The sequence below is a fragment of the Heptranchias perlo genome, unplaced genomic scaffold (assembly GCF_035084215.1).
Source record: "Heptranchias perlo isolate sHepPer1 unplaced genomic scaffold, sHepPer1.hap1 HAP1_SCAFFOLD_164, whole genome shotgun sequence".
In the NCBI taxonomy this organism is placed as follows: Eukaryota; Metazoa; Chordata; class Chondrichthyes; order Hexanchiformes; family Hexanchidae; genus Heptranchias; species Heptranchias perlo.
Window position 1 is genome coordinate 250058 of NW_027138903.1, and position 16008 is coordinate 266065.

At 46.7% G+C, this 16008-nt stretch overlaps 1 protein-coding gene across 1 annotated transcript in view; it reads left to right on the forward strand.

Annotated features, from left to right (window-relative positions):
* The window catches only part of LOC137309454 (zinc finger protein 91-like), a 52826-nt gene that overhangs the window by 32077 nt on the left and 4741 nt on the right, over nt 1-16008 (forward strand). The window lies entirely within an intron of this gene.

The window sequence follows — 16008 nt, forward strand, 5'->3', positions numbered from 1 at the left end:
CCTTTGAAGTGTAGTCATTGTTGTAATGCAGCACCAATTTGCGCACAGCAAGGTCTCACAAACAGCAATGTGATAATGATCAGGTAATCTGTTTTTTTTTAGTGATGTTGGTTGAGGGATAAATATTGGCCAGGCACCTGGGAGAACTACCCAGCTCTTCTTCAAATAGTGCCATGGGATCTTTTACATCCACCTGAGAGGACAGATGGGGCCTCGGTTTAACGTCTCATCCAATAGACAGCATCTCCTACAGCGTAGCACTCCTTCAGTACTGCACTGGAGTGTCACCCCAGATTTTATGCTCAAGTCTCTGGAGTGGGATTTGAACACACAACCTTCTACCGACTGAGCCAAGGCTTACACCTGTTGACAGAGCAGTTCCCTGTCCTACCTGGAACCTTTGAGATTCCACTGACATTCAGAAAGATGCAGTCAGCAGTATTTCTCACACACAGAACATGGGATCACAACACAAAATGCAATTGTCCTTTTACAGTCCTGCAACTGCCCTAGTAACCTTCTGCCCCAGGTGTGACCCAGACTCCAATGTCCCCAGCATAGGGCCCAATCCATACTGGAGGTACTGAATGATTATTTATAGAATCATAGAATGGTTACAGCACAGCAGGAGGCTATTCGGCCCGTCGAGCCTATGCCGGCTCTCTGCAAGAGCAATCCAGCTAGTCCTACTCCCCCATCCTTTCCCCGTAACCCTGCAAATTTTTTCCCTTCACGTATTTATCCAATTCCCTTTTGAAAGCCACGAGAATCTGCCTCCACCACCCCCTCAGGCAGTGCATTCCAGATCATAACCACTTACTGCGTTAAAGTTTTTCCTCTGATTCCTTTTTCCTTTGATTCTTTTGCCAGACACCTAAATCTGTGTCCTCTGGTTCTTGACCCTTCCATCAATGGGAAGTTTCTCTCTATCTACTCTGTCTAGACCCTTCATGATTTTGAATACCTCTATCAAATCTCCTCTCAACCTTCTGTGCTGTAAGGAGAACAACCCCAGCTTCTCCAGTCTATCCACGTAGCTGAAGTTATTTAAATTAGAGGACCTTGGAAATTACTGGCAGGTTACTTTCTGTGCCTGTGATGTGGAGTGTGCCAACACACTTCTTGTGCCACTGGTGTGCCCGTATCAACAATCTTCCCTTTGGTTTCTGTTGTCCTTGCGAGGAGAGAATACACACTTCTGTCAGGGATCTGAATTTAAATTAAGCTAAATCTAAATCTAAATCTAAGCTTAGTCAATTGGATATTGATTTTGTTCTTGGTTTGTGATTGGAACTGCTTCACAGTGGAATAGTTTTAATTAATTGGGGAAAAATACCAATTTAATCTTCTTTTATGCCAGTTTGGACTTCAAAGAGAAACATAACCAAGTGAATCCCCCGTGTTCTTCAGTTCTATATTTTGCTTTGCCAGTATATGATTTGGGACTATAAGGTATTCATAATGTTCTTGTAAAGCAGCAGTGGAGAGAAAGCAGCCCAGAGAAAGTCGAGGAGTGACGTCACAAGACAGCGGGTGGGTGATTGGTTGGTGAGTATTACCTTTTTTTTGCTCTCTAAGCTAGGACACTGGTTTAAACAAGAGCTAGGAAACTATAACTATTACTTTATTAAATTAATAACTAGATAAACTAATTGGTTAATAAAACTAAAAACATTGAGTGAATAAAAACTCTCATTAAGTAAATAAATAAAACAAGGTTAGATAGAGGTGGCAGGGCAGGTTGTTGTAACTGCAGCATGTGGGAGTTGGTGGAGACCAGCGTGATCCCAAGCAACCACATCAGCAGTAAGTGTCTGAAACTTGAGGAACTTCAGCTCAGAGTTGTTGAGCTGGAGTCCGAGCTGCAGACATTGCGATGCATCAGGGAGGGGAAGAGTTATCTTGACACTTTGATCCGGGATGCAGTCACACCCCTAAGATTAGGTGGTGATTTAGATTTGGTTAATGGTCAGGGACAGGAGGATGTGACTGAGAGATAGGCAGGTACAGGGACCCAGGATGCAGTGATGGAGGAGCCTCAGCCTTTGATCTTGTCCAACAAGTACAAGGTACTTGCTACCTGTTTGGACGAGATCAATGACTGTAGGGAGGATGAGCAAACTGACCACGGCACCATGGTAAAGGAGGCCATTCAAGTGAGGTCAGTAAAAAGGAATGTGGTAGTGGTAGGGGATAATATAGTCAGGGGGATAGGTTCTGTTCTTTGCAGCCACGACCGAGAGTCCCGAAAGCTGTGTTGCCTGCCCGGTGCCTGGGTTAAGGATATCTCCTCGCGGCTGGAAAAGAACTTGGAACTGAGGGGGAGGATCCAGTTGTCGTGGTCCACATAGGAACCAACGATATAGGTAGAAATAGGAATGAGGTTCTAGTGAGGGAATTTGAGGAGCTAGGGTCTAAATTAATAAACAGAACCTGACATCGGTTGTCAGGAAAATGCTGGAATCCATTATTGAGGAAGTGGTAACAGGGCACTTAGAAAATCATAATGTGATTAGGCAGAGTCAACATGGTTTTATGAAAGGGAAATCATGTTTGACAAATCTATTAAAAGTTTTTTTAAGGACGTAACTAGCAGGATAAAGGGGAACCAGTGGATGTAGTATATTTGGATTTTCAAAAGGCATTCGATAAGATGCCACATAAAAGGCTGTTACACAAAATAAGGGCTCAGGGGTTGGGGGTAATATATTAGCATGGACAGAGGATTGGTTATATTTATATAAATGACTTAGATGAAGGAAACGAGTGTAATGTATCCAGATTTGCTGATGATACAAAGCTAAGTGGGAAAGTAAGCTGTGAGGAGGACACAAAGGGGTGATTTTAGGAGGCAATTGCAGGTGCGTTGGGGGTGGGGGGCTCCAAAAATCGCGGAAATCCCATTCAGGTTTGGAAGCCGGCTCCAACCCACCAACTTCCGAGTTTCCCAGGGACCACCTGATTGCGCGCAGGCAACCCAAAAAAGGAAGTCTCGCCGGCAATTAAAGCCGGCGGGATGACAGTTAAAGAGCCAAATGTATCTCATTGAGGTACTTAAGGCACTTTACCTGTGACAGATTAAGTACTTAGAAAGATTTTTAACTTACCTGGGCAGTTTGCACACCGCTTCTGAAAGGGCCGGATCAGGAAACAAGAAACGAAATAAATTAAATAAAAAATCATAGACTGGAGTGAAAACACTAAATGAACCTACCTTTGCACCCTGCTCCGATGTCTCATGTCTCCCGCTCCAATGTCCCTCTCTTCACCCCCCAATCTTCCCTCCCGATCTTCCCCGATGTCCTCCCGATCTTCCCCCGATGTCCTCTCGATCTTCCCCAATGTTCTCCTGATCTTCCCCCGATGTCCTCTCGATCTTCCCCAATGTCCTCCCGATCTTCCCCCGATCTTCCTCTCTCCCCCCTCCCACCAGTCTTACAGTCCTGCGCCGGATATTCCATTCTCCCCCCCCCACCCCCCTCCCCCCGCCGGTCTTCCAGTCCAGCACCGGATGACGTCTCGCTCTCTCTCTTTCTCACCCCCCCCTCGCGTTGCAGTTCCTGACGGCAGTCAGCCTGTCAATCAGGCTGGCTGCCGGGCACGAAACCCGGAGAGGACGTTAATCATCAGCAATCACCATGCGATCGTGTTGGAAACGGTAAGTTTTGTTCATGCGGGTTTGCCAACTGCACCTTCACCACCACCCCCCCCCACCCCTGCTGCCAACCCCCACCATTGCAAAATCGAGCCCTTTAAGACTCTGCAAAGGGATATAGAAAGGTCAAGTGAGCGGGCAAGAAGGTGGCAGATGGAGTATAATGTGGAGAAATGTGAGGTTATTCACTTTGGTGGGAAAAACAGAAAAACAGAATATTTTTTAAATGGTGAGAAACTATTAAATGTTGGTGTTCAGCGAGATTTGAGTGTCCTCGTACACATGGAAAGTTAGTATTGTACATCAAGCAATTAGGAAGGCAAATGGTATGTTGGCCTTTATTGCAAGGGGGCTGGAGTATAAGAGTAAGGAAGTCTTGCTACAATTATACAGGGCTTTGGTGAAACCACACGTGGAGTACTGTGTAGTTTTGGTCTCCTTACCTAAGAAAGGATATACTTGCCTTAGAGGCAGTGCAGCGAAGGTCACTAGATTGATTCCTGGGATGAGAGGGTTATCCTTTGAGGAGAGATTATGTAGAATGGGCCTATGCTCTCTGGAGTTTAGAAGAATGAGAGGTTGAAACATGTAAGATTCTGAGAGGGTTTGACAGGGTTGATGCTGAGAGGCTGCTTCTTCTGGCTGGAGAGTCCAGAACAAGGGGACAGAGTCTCAGGATAAGGGGTCGGCCATTTCAGACTGAGATGAGGAGGAATTTCTTCACTCAGAGGGTTGTGAATCTTTGGAATTCTCTACCCCTGGGGGCTGTGGATGCTCAGTCATTGAGTATATTCAAGGTTGAGATTGATAGATTTTTGGACTCTAAGGGAATCAAAGGATATGGGGATCGGACGGGAAAGTGGAGTTGAGGTCGAAGATCAGCCATGATCTGATTGAATGGTGAAGCAGGCTTGAGAGTCTGTATGGCCTACTCCTTTTCCTATTTCTTATGTTCTCACCCATGACTTTTCATCACAATCTATTTATTGAAGAGAATTCCGAAGTTACATACAGTGCTTCTTATGTTTATCTGCTGGGTTGTTCATACTCCTGTATAATTTTACATCTTAATCAATAGAGATTAGTAGTTTTTAGCCTGAGTTATATGGTTCATCAGCAAAGTGGTTTCTGCTAGTTTGGAGAGATCTGAAATACATGGTGAGTAGGCCAAATTGTTTCCGATGCATATCTAATGGTAGCTGAGTTCATTGTTTACCCTGTGGGAATGCTATCCCAAATATTTCACACATAATGTCAAGTTTTGGTTGAGAGGAAACGTGGGCCAGCTTGCCTATGGAAGCTGACTTTTACAGAGAGAACAAATTGAAGAACACTGGGAAGTACCCCAAATTGTAACATTTACCCTGGTGCTCTGCACATTCCTGAAACTTTCTTACATTTAAAAAAAAATTCATTTTCAGGTTGTGGGCGTTGCTAGCTAGGCCAGTATTTATTGCCCATCCCTAATTTCCCTTGAGAAGATGGTGGCGGGCCTTCTTCCTGAACCGCTGCAGTCCATGTGGTGAAGGTGCTCCCACAGTGCTATTAGGTAGGGAGTTCCATGATTTTGACCTAGCGACAATGAAAGAACGCCGATATATGTCCAAGTCAGGATGGTGTGTGACTTGGAGGGGGGTGTGCAGGTTGTAGTGTTCCCATGCACCTGCTATCTTTGTCCTTCCAGGTGGTGGGGGTCACGGGTTTGGGAGGTGCTGTCGAAGAAGCCTTGGTGAGTTGCTGCAGTGAATCTTGCAGATAGTATACACTGCAGCCTCAGTGCGCCGATGGTGGAGGGAATGCATTAGGGTTAGCGGACTGTTTTGTCCTGGATGGTGCTGAGCTTCTTGAGTGTTGATGCAGCTGCACCTATCCAGGCAGGTGGAGAGTATTATGCCATACTTCTAACATGTGCCTTCTAGGTGGTGGAGAGGCTTTGGGGAGTCAGAAGGTGAGCCATTCGCCGCAGAATACCCAGCCTCTGACCTGCTCTAGTAGCCACGGCCTTTATGTGGCTGATCCAGTTGAGTTTCTGCTGGATGTTGATGGTGGGGCATTTGGTGATGGTAATGCCGTCGAATGTCATGGGGAGGTGGTTAGACTCTCTCCTGTTGGAGATGGTCATTGCCTGGCACTTGTGTGACATAAATGTTACTTCCACTTATCAGCCCAAGCCTGGATGTTGTCCAAGTCTTGCTGCATGTGGGCACGGACTGCTTAATTATCTGAGGGGTTGCGAATGGAACTGAACACTGTGCAATCATCAGCGAACATCCCCACTTCTGACCTTATGGTGGAGGGAAGGTCATTGATAAAGCAGCTGAAGATAGTTGGGCCTAGGATGCCGCCCTGAGGAACTCCTGCAGCAATGTCCTGGGGCTGAGATGATTGGCCTCCAACAACCACTACCATCTTCCTTTGTGCCAGGTATGATTCCAGCCACAGGAGTGTTTTCTCCCGATCCCTCCATCAGTGTCAGACCATCGCTGTTGTGAGTGCTCTGACGTTCCATGCAGGGTGCTCTGATGAGCTTTTGCTGAATACTGAATGCAGCTCAGTGTACAGCCCCTGTAGAGTAAGAATCCGGGGGCCTTGCAACAGCTGGTTCTGTGGCCCCTAGCCCTCCCTTTCTCCTGTTATTGCTTACTTGCTGTCACCTCCATTTGCTCTTCACTGGTGTTTCACTCAGTGATTCCTCCTGGTCGCTCCTGATTGATTCTCCTACGTGGATGTATCTGGACCTTTATTTCTGGTGTTTGGAGAGCCTGATGCATGCTTATGGCATTGGGCTGACTCCTGTTCTTCCCCGGTAACACCATCCTATTGAGAGAACCCTATACAAAAAGAAAGAATTACATGTTAGCACAGGGTATGCAGCCAATGGCTGCTCGCAGTAGCAACAACATTACAGTGCCTAGCAGTAGAGAGACAGATGTGGCTGCCTGTTTGAGTGTTAGGTGGGAGAACTATTAAATATTAGGGGGTTGCAAGAAGGCAAAGTTGAAGCAAACCGTTACCTTGTAGAACTGGCATGAAGCCAGTTAAAGCTCCTCAGGGCAGCGTCATAGGCTAAACTATCTTCCACTAAGCTCTTCCTTGCTGATCACTAGGTTGTCAGCCGTGGCTCAGTTGGTAGCACTCTTGCCTCTGAGTCTAGAAGATTGTGGGTTCAAGTCCTACTCTAGAGACTTGGGGCTCGATTTTCGCACCTGCGATTGGGTGCATTCGTGGCGGGGGGGCTGCAAAAATCGGGGATTCCCGGGGCGGGTCTGGAGCCCGGCTCCAACCTGCCCACTTCCGGGTTCCCCGCTGACATGCGCGCGCAGCCCCTGCATGTGGGACTCCTGCCGGCAATTAAAGCCGGCGGGGTGCCACTTAAACAGGTACTTCAGGTTGTTTATTGATCTATTATTTTAGCAGGGATCGGATTTTGCAACTGACTGCGACTGTTTCCCGTACTGGGGGAAACACTCCCAGTTCAAATGGACGTGTTGTAGCCATCAGCCTGTGGCAACTGCAAAGGTCCATTTGACAGGTGGCGGGGGGAAGACCCTCACTCATTGCAGGAGGCCACTCTGTCACTTTGGACAAAGCTTGGCCTCCACCACCCTGCTCCTAACAACAAAATTCACCAACTTGCACACTTACCCCGGGGTCCAGAGACATGTACCTACCTTGCGGACCCCCTCAGATGTACATCTTCCGGATGGGGGCTGCCGTAGCTGCAGTCATGACCTCCTTGGAGGGCGAACAGCATCACCAGCCTCGCCGTCCACCTCTGACACGTGCAGCTCCACAACACAGTGCTGTGACACATCCTCCTGCACAGCAGGAGGGAGGGCAACCGCAGAGAGAGATGCAGAGGGCACTACCCTCGCCACAGGGTCCACAGACCGAGGCTCAGCTTCCTGGACCTCTCTGAGCAGCAGTGCACACAGAGGCTCAGAGTCACTCGACATGTAGTCGTGGGCATCTGCAGCCTCCTTCATGCCGAGCTGCTCCCGGCTGGCCTGAGCACCATCTTCCTACCTGTCGCTGTCAAAGTCACCACTGCCCTCAACAACTTCTCCTCCGCATCCTTTCAGGGTGCCACCGGGGACATCGCCGACGTCTCTCAGTCGTCTGCACAAAAGATTCCTGCAAATACACCTACACCCACTCTGCAGTGACACAATGGATGGCATCAGTTGTGGGTCTTCATTGTGATTCTCAGGAAAGGGCAATATTGCACGAACCAGACAAGATTCGCAAAGACGTGGCATAAGTGGTGCCAATATATGTAATGTGAGTTGGTCAGAAATTAAATATAAGTAAAAACCATGACAAACCATCAAACACCCTTGTGCATCCCCTTCATGCTCACGACACGTTTGCCTTACGCTTCCTACTGCACATATGTGATGCATGCCCTGTGGCTGCAGCACAGGTAGCGGCAGGTTGAGTGAGGCTGACCGTGAAAGAGATGCATGAGAGGGTGAGTATGAGATAGAGCCACGAGATTGTATGAGGATTGGGTTGAGTGGTAGTGGTGGGTTGAGTACTGGCGAGGTGAGTAAGTGCAGGTAAGATGAGGATGAGGTTTGAGTGGGTGTGAGGAGTGATGTGACAGAGTAGTGTTGGCTGTGCGGAAGGAGACGTGGGGTGAGGGCGGTGATGTGGCAGACAGAGTGTAGGGGAATGAGTAAGTGTACTCACTTTGGCCGACCTACTTAGGTCATTGCAGCGCCTCCTGCACTGTATGCAGGTGCGCGATATGTTGGTGGTGCTGGTGACCTCCTCTGCCACCTCGAGCCAGGCCTTCTTGGTGGCAGAGGCAGGTCGCTTCCTCCCGCCCGCCGGGGGGAAGACCTCTGTCCTCCCCCTCCTCCTCACCCCATCCAATAAGAGCTGGAGTGAGGCATCATTAAACCTTGCAGCAGCCTTCCCCCTGGGCTGCTCCATGCTGTAATTTTTCCTATTTCCTGCAGCATCAGTCAGTGGAAGACTGCCCTTTAAATAGGGCTCCTCCAGCTGACAGACCTTACTGCGCATGCGCAGTCTGCCCGCCGCGCAGCTTAGCAGCGGGGAACCTGGAAGAACGGTAAGTGGATCCAATTAGCCTGCGATTGCGTGCGGAGCAGACTGATTTCACCGGGCGCGTTACCCACGCGCCCAATCGACCCCCCGCCGCAAAGGTAATCCCTTGAGCTCAAAATCCAGACTGATACTCCAAGTTCAGTACTGAGGGAGTGCTGCATCATTGGATGTGCTCTCTTTTGGATGAGACGTTAAACTGAAGCCCTGTCTGTCCTCTCAGGTGGATGTAAAAGATCCCATGGCACTATTTCGAAGAAGAACAGGGGAGTTATCCCCGGTGTCCTGGCCAATATTTATACCTCAACCAACATCATTAAAAACAGATTATCTGGTCATTATTACATTGCTGTTTGAGGGAATTTGCTGTGCGCAAATTGGCTGCCACGTTTCCTACATTACAACAGTGACTACAGTTCAAAAATACTTCATGGTCTGTAAAGCGCTTTGGGACATCCTGAGGTCATGAAAAGCGTTATATAAATGCAAGTCTTTCTTTCTTTCATTCCGTCGATGATCTCCGCACCAAATTATGTAGAGGGCTTGTTCCTCGTAGTGGCTGAGGCATCAGAAATTGACTGGTCTGCCACCAATGCAGGCTCTCTGCTGATAGTTATGTGGAGCTTTATCCTTTGAAAAGAGAACAAAGACCATTTAGGCATTTGGAGGTAACAAGAGGGGCACATAAGCTCTCCCCTTACCGCTATCCCTCACTGCTTCCTTTTTCCTCTCCCCTTCTTCTTCTACTTCTCATCTGTCCTTCCCTCACTGTTGCTTCTCATCTGTATCACTACTTTCCCATTTTTGTCCCTTTCCTTCATTATTAGCCGTACTTCCCTCAGCATTCCCCTGTCTTCTCCCCTTTTCCTTTCCCCTTCTCCTCACTGTTACCTCTTGCCTCCGTTCACCATAAGAACGTAAGAAATATGAGCAGGAGTAACCCATATGGCCCCTCAAGTCTGCTCCACCATTCAATAAGATCATGGCTGATCTTCTACCTCAACTCCACTTTCCTGCCCAATTCCCCTCTTTCCCACTCCTTCCCTTTTCTACCCCATTCCCCTCAATCTTTCATTTTTTTTAGCCTTTTGCCTTAATATCCCTGGGCTCTTTGCAGGCAGGAAACTGGCTATTTACTTTTTAAAGCACTCAAAGAGCTTATAACATATCTGCGTAAAAGGTACTTGACAAATATGTGTCATGAGTGCTTAAAGAGTGAACAGTTTGTTTCCCTTCGACAAGGAGGAGCCAGTGATCCTGGGAGCGCTGGAGGACAGAAGCAGTCTGAAGCAGGCAAAGCTGGGATGGATGAGGTCAAGGCACTCAGCATGGGGCAGTTCACTACTTCTATCCCATAGCTTCCTCCCAGTGATGTTGTTGCACCTGTAGAACAGTTCCTCCCCCACATTATTGCCTGCCTACAGATCTCAGACTTAACTGATTTTACTTTTTGAATTCTGTGGGGCTTCAGGCTGTTCCTTGAGCTGCTCTTGGTGGACTTTTAGACAAAATCCACCAACAACCTCCTAGAGATCAGCAGGCAGTAGCGGGGGGCAGAAGAAATCATAGAACTATAGAATCAGAGAAAGGTTACGGCTCCTCGAGTCCGCGCCGGCTCTATGCAAGAGCAATCCAGCTAGTCCCACTCCCCCGCCCTTTCCTTGTAGCCCTGCAACTTTTTTCCTTTCAAGTATCTATCCAGTTCCCTTTTGAAGGCCATGATTGAATCTGCCTCCACCACCCCCTTGGGCAGTGCATTCCAGATCCTAACCACTCGCTGTGTAAAGAAGTTTTTCCTCATGTCACCTTTGGTTCTTTTACCAATCACCTTAAATCTATGACCTCTGGTCCTTGACCCTTCTGCCAATGGGAACAGTTTGTCTCTATCTACTCTGTCCAGACCCTTCATGATTTTGACTATCTCTATCAAATCTCCTTGCAACCGTCTCTGTTCCAAGGAGAACAACCGCTGCTTCTCCATTCTATCCACGTAACTAAAGTCCCTCATCCCTGAAATCATTCTAGAAAATCTCTTCTGCACCCTCTCTAAGGCCTTCATGTCTTTCCTAAAGTGTGGTGCCCAGAACTGGACACAATACTCCAGTTGTGGCCGAACCAATGTTTTATAAAGGTTCATCGTGACTTCCGTACTTTTGTACTCTATGCATCTATTTATAAAGCCCAGGATTCCGTATGCTTTTTTAACCGCTTTCTCAACCTACCCTGCCACCTTCAACTATTTGTGCACGTATACCCACCGATCTCTCTGTTCCTGTACCCCTTTTAGAATTGTGTCCTCTAGTTTATATTGCCTCTGCTCGTTCTTCCTACCGAAATGTATCACTTCACATTTTTTTGCGTTAAATTTCATCTGCCACGTGTCCACCATGTCATCTGCCTGTCTATATGTTCCTGAAGCCTATCACTTTCCTCCTCACTGTTTACTATCCTTGCAAGTTTTTTGTCATCTGCAAATTTTGAAATTGTGCCCTGTACACTCAAGTCCAAGTCATTAATATATATCAAAAAAAGCAGTGGCCCCAGCGCTGACCCCTGGGGGACAACACTGTACACATTCCTCCAGTCCGAAAAACAACCGTTCACCACTACTCTCTGCTTCCTGTCCCTTAGCTAATTCTGTATCCATGTTGCTACTGCCCCCTTTATTCCATGGGCCGCAATCTTGATGATAAACCTACCATGCGGCACTTTATCAAACGCCTTTTGAAAGTCCATATACACATCAACAGCATTGCCATCACTATCCTCTCTGTTACCTCATCAAAAAACTCTATCAGGTTAGTTAAACACAATTTGCCTTTAACAAATCCGTGCTGACTTTCCCTAATCAATCCACACTCATCCAATTGACTGTTAATTCTGTCCCGGATTATCGTTTCTAAAAGTTTCCCCACCACTGAGGTTAAACTGACTGGCCTATAGTTGCTGGGTTTATCCTTACACCCCTTTTTGAACAAGCGCGTAACATTTGCGATTCTCCAGTCCTCTGGCACCTACCCCCATATTTACGGATGTTTGGAAGATTTTGGCCAGTACCTCCGCAATTTCCACCCTTGCTTCCTTCAGCAACTTAGGATGCAACCCACCCGGACCGGGTGACTTATCTACTATAACTTGGTGTTGTAAAATTGTTTACTTTAAGTACAGCTAGCCTTTCTAGTACCTCTCAATTTTGAACAGAAATTTCTATTTTTTATTTCAAATTTGCTGACAAAAGCACATTTTTGACAGGCTAACCACCCCTAGTGTGAGGTTCATAGAAAGTATGTGGTTTGTGTTGGGCTCAGTCAGTGACACAGTCCCACCTGGCTTGGATTTCAAGCAATGAAGGTGCCGGGTTCATACATGGTATGTGGCTGGGATTAGACTCAGTCCCTGTAATTCTGATCAGGGTCACAGATAATACGTTACTGGGGTTAGACTCAGTCCCTGTAACACTGATTAGGATCCATACCTGGAGCAGTTTTTAAACTGCTGGAGGTTGATAGGTTTACCAGCTATTTTTAATATTGTAATAGTTTTACGGTGAAACGGAAGTCCCTCTCCCAACTCAGGCTGATTGACTGAGAAGTACGATTGACATGCAGCCTATGGTAGTTTCTGGCCAGAATTAGACCCTGACTGGTTCGCATCTGTGATTGTTGAGTTATAAATTGCTAGCACCGCTGGGATTCTAGCCTCTGATTGGTTGTCTCACATGTCAATCAGCAGAGTGCACACAACCTCCCGCTGATTTTCTCCGCCCCTTTTTTTGCAGCAGGTTCAGTTCCTGCCTGCGTCTGCAAGTAAAGTGAGGAGTGGAGATGGTGAGTGAAGGAATGGGGTTTGTACAGTAAAATACCCATTAATGTTCAGGCAGTCTGAATATCCTGTGGGGAAACAGGAAGGGAACAGAAATGCCCCTTGAGCTGTGAGAGGATCCAGCTGAGAGGCCTGTTTACTCAGTGCTTTGTACTGAACTGTTTGGCTGGGGCTGAGTGTTGGATATTGGATGTGTTTATCGGAAGCTGGGATTTGTACACAGCATTTCCCTTCCGATTTACAGGCTGAGTTTTGTTCATGGGTCATTGCTGATAATGAGACGGTGAGGTGTGATTATCTGGGAGGTGCAGAGTGTCTGAGGATTCTTATAGATTTCCTGTCTGTGATGAGAATCCATTGCTAGTGAGAGCCATTCTCTCTGAGGGCTCCTGCTGTAATGAAGTCTGATGTTGTCTAGTTTCTTGTAAATAAGTCTGTTTAATAACCAGGCAAGCCTAGTCCCAGTCTACTGACATGGTTGTGACAAAGTCATGAATTCTTTTGTAACATTTAGCTTGATATTTGTCCCTTTAATTCTGGCATGATACATTAGAGTTAAAACCAACTTCATTCTCTGAAGAATGTTCAGCTTAAACTAGTATATTGAACCAAAAATAGAAGTAGGTGAGCTGGCACAAACTCTGGTACAGCCATAACACTAAGACCTGAGAAAATTGGATCAGCCAGAGTTCTGGTGTTGCTTCTGGTGAGGTGAAACAAGCTCCAGGCTCACTGGGAAGGTTCAAATACTGTGATAGAGAAACACAGTGACATAAATTACATGGGGCGATATTGTCCCAGCAGCGTAAACATGGAATGCACTGTGTGATTATGGTGGAATACTTACCTCCATTTGAGGAGGTGGCTCAATGTTTCCTGTCCATAGGAACAGGAGTAAGCCGTTCAGTCCCTGTTCCGCCATTCAATTATATCATGGCTGATCTGTACCTCAACTCCCTTTACCCACCTTTGATCCGTACCCCTTGATATCCTTAGCTAATAAAAATCTATCAACCTCAGTCTTGAAAATTTCAATTGACCCAGTTTCTATAGCCTTTAGGAGTAGAACATTTCAGATTTCCACTACCCTGTCCACACCTGTAAGGAAGATGGCATATTGAGATTGGTAGCTGAGAATTATGGTCAATCCTTGGTGGATAAGATCAATATAGTTTCCAGTTATCATTTCAACTGGGAAGTTGTTTTGAGTTTTCCTGACTTCAGCTTTGTAGATGGGGGAGAGGCTTTGAGAGATCAGGAGGTGAGCCTGGCTGGTCCAGTTGAGCTTCTGGTCAGTGGTGACCACCCCTCCCCAGGATGTTGATGGTGGGAACTTGGTGATGGTGGTACCCTTGAAGATCAAGGGGAGATGGCTGGATTTTCTTTTGTTTGAGTTGGTCATTAGCTGGCAATAATGTGGCGCAAATGTTATCCACTGTTTGCCATGCTTCTGGCATCCCCTTGTACACTCTGCTTTATACCAATATTGGTCTCCTGGATTGATGGTGACCAAGGAGGGTTGTAGCAGGCTACAGGTTGTGATGGTATGCAATTCTGCTGATTATGTCCTGCAGCACCTCAAAGGTGCCCAGTTTTGGGCCGCTAGATGTGTCCTCGGTCTATCTCACTGAGCATGGTGAGACAGACTTAAACGGAGGATGTCCTCACAGTGGAGACGAGTCTTTGTCTTCACAAGATTGTACAGCGATCATTTCTACCAATGCTTTTGTGGACAGATATGTCTGTGATAGATTGCTGAGGACAATGTCAAGTAGCTGACTTCTGCACGTTTGTTCTCCAGCCACTTGATGCAGGTCCAGTCTAGCAGCTATGTCAGACAGCTTGGTGGTACTATTGAGCCGTCCACATTAAGGACGTTCAAATCGCCCGCAGAGTATATTCTGTGCCCTTGCTTCCTTCAGGAACAGGGCTTTGGTGAGACCACACCTGGAGTACTGTGTACAGTTTTGTTCTCCTTACCTTAGAGGCGGTGCATACAGTTTTGTTCTCCTTACCTTAGAGGCGGTGCAATAAAGATCCACCAAATCGATTCCTGGGATGTGAGGATTGTCCTATAATGAGAGATTGAGTAGAATGGGCCTATACTCTCTGGAGTTTAGAAGAATGAGAGGTAATTTTATTGAAACATATAAGATTCTGAGAGGGCTTGACAGGGTAGATGTTGAGAAGCTGTTTCCCCTGGCTGGAGAGTCTAGAACTTGGGACATAGTCTCAGGATAAGGGGTCGGCTATTTAGGACTGGGATGAGGAGGAATTTCTTCATGCAGGGTTGTGAATATTTGGAATTCTCTACCCCAGAGGGCTGTGAATGCTCAGTTGTTGAGCATATTCAAGACTGAGATCGATGGATATTTGGACACTAAGGGAATCAAGGGATATGGGGATAAGGCAGGAAAGTGGAGTTGAGGTTGAAGATCAGCCTTGATCTTATTGAATGACGGAGCAGACTCGAGGGGCGGTATGGCCTACTCCTGCTCCTATTTCTTATGTTTTTATGTTCGTGATGTTCAATATGGAGGAGTGCTGATTTGTCAATTTGGAATCCAGTTTGAGGATGAGAAGAATTCCTTGACCTTGTTTGACTGGAAGCTATGATACTTCATGGAGTTCAGCACCAACGTTGTGGACTCCCAGAGAATTCCCACCTGACTGTATATCACTTTGCCCTCAGCTTAGTTGGAGATATCCTACCGATGGAACATAGGAACAGGGGTAGGCCATTTAGCCCCTTGAGCCTGTTCCGCCTTTCAATTAGATCATGGCTGATCTGTGTCTTAACTCCATTTACCCGCTTTGGTTCCATATCCCTTAATATCCTTACCTAAAAATCTATCAATCTCAGTTTTGAAATGATGATGGGAAGATCAGCAAGTTATGTTGTTTCAGGAAATTCTGAGCTAATTGAATTTCACAAATTACCATGGTAGAATTTGAACTCATGATGCTTGGGTTGATAGTCTAGTACCATAACCACTAGGCTACGTACTCTTAAGTTCAGAGTTTGTAAATAACTGGGCATTTTTACACTAACTGAGGCTACCTTGCCCTGATATCTTCAGTCAAATGCTCTCATTTGATAACTCAAAGCCTGGGAATTAGAGATACATGAAAAGGAAGAGATGGAGAGGGAAAGATAGCATCCAGCTGCAGTGTGAAGGTGAAAAAGGACAAAGACTAAGTGAGTACTGCCTGATGTGTTCCTGAGCTGTACAGGACAGCAAGATTCAGCTTCACTCTCCAGACTATGCAGAGTGAGTTGATCCATCCAGGTGAGGCACTGCAGTGGATCTCAGGGCTCCTGGGTTAGGGAGGGAGCAAAAGAAAGCAGTCAGTATCGACTCCTGATCACTGTCTAGTGATCTGTGCTGGAAAGAGTGTGTGTGTGTGTGTGTCGAGTGAAAGCAGCATGGGACTTGGTTGAATAACTTACTGACACTTGC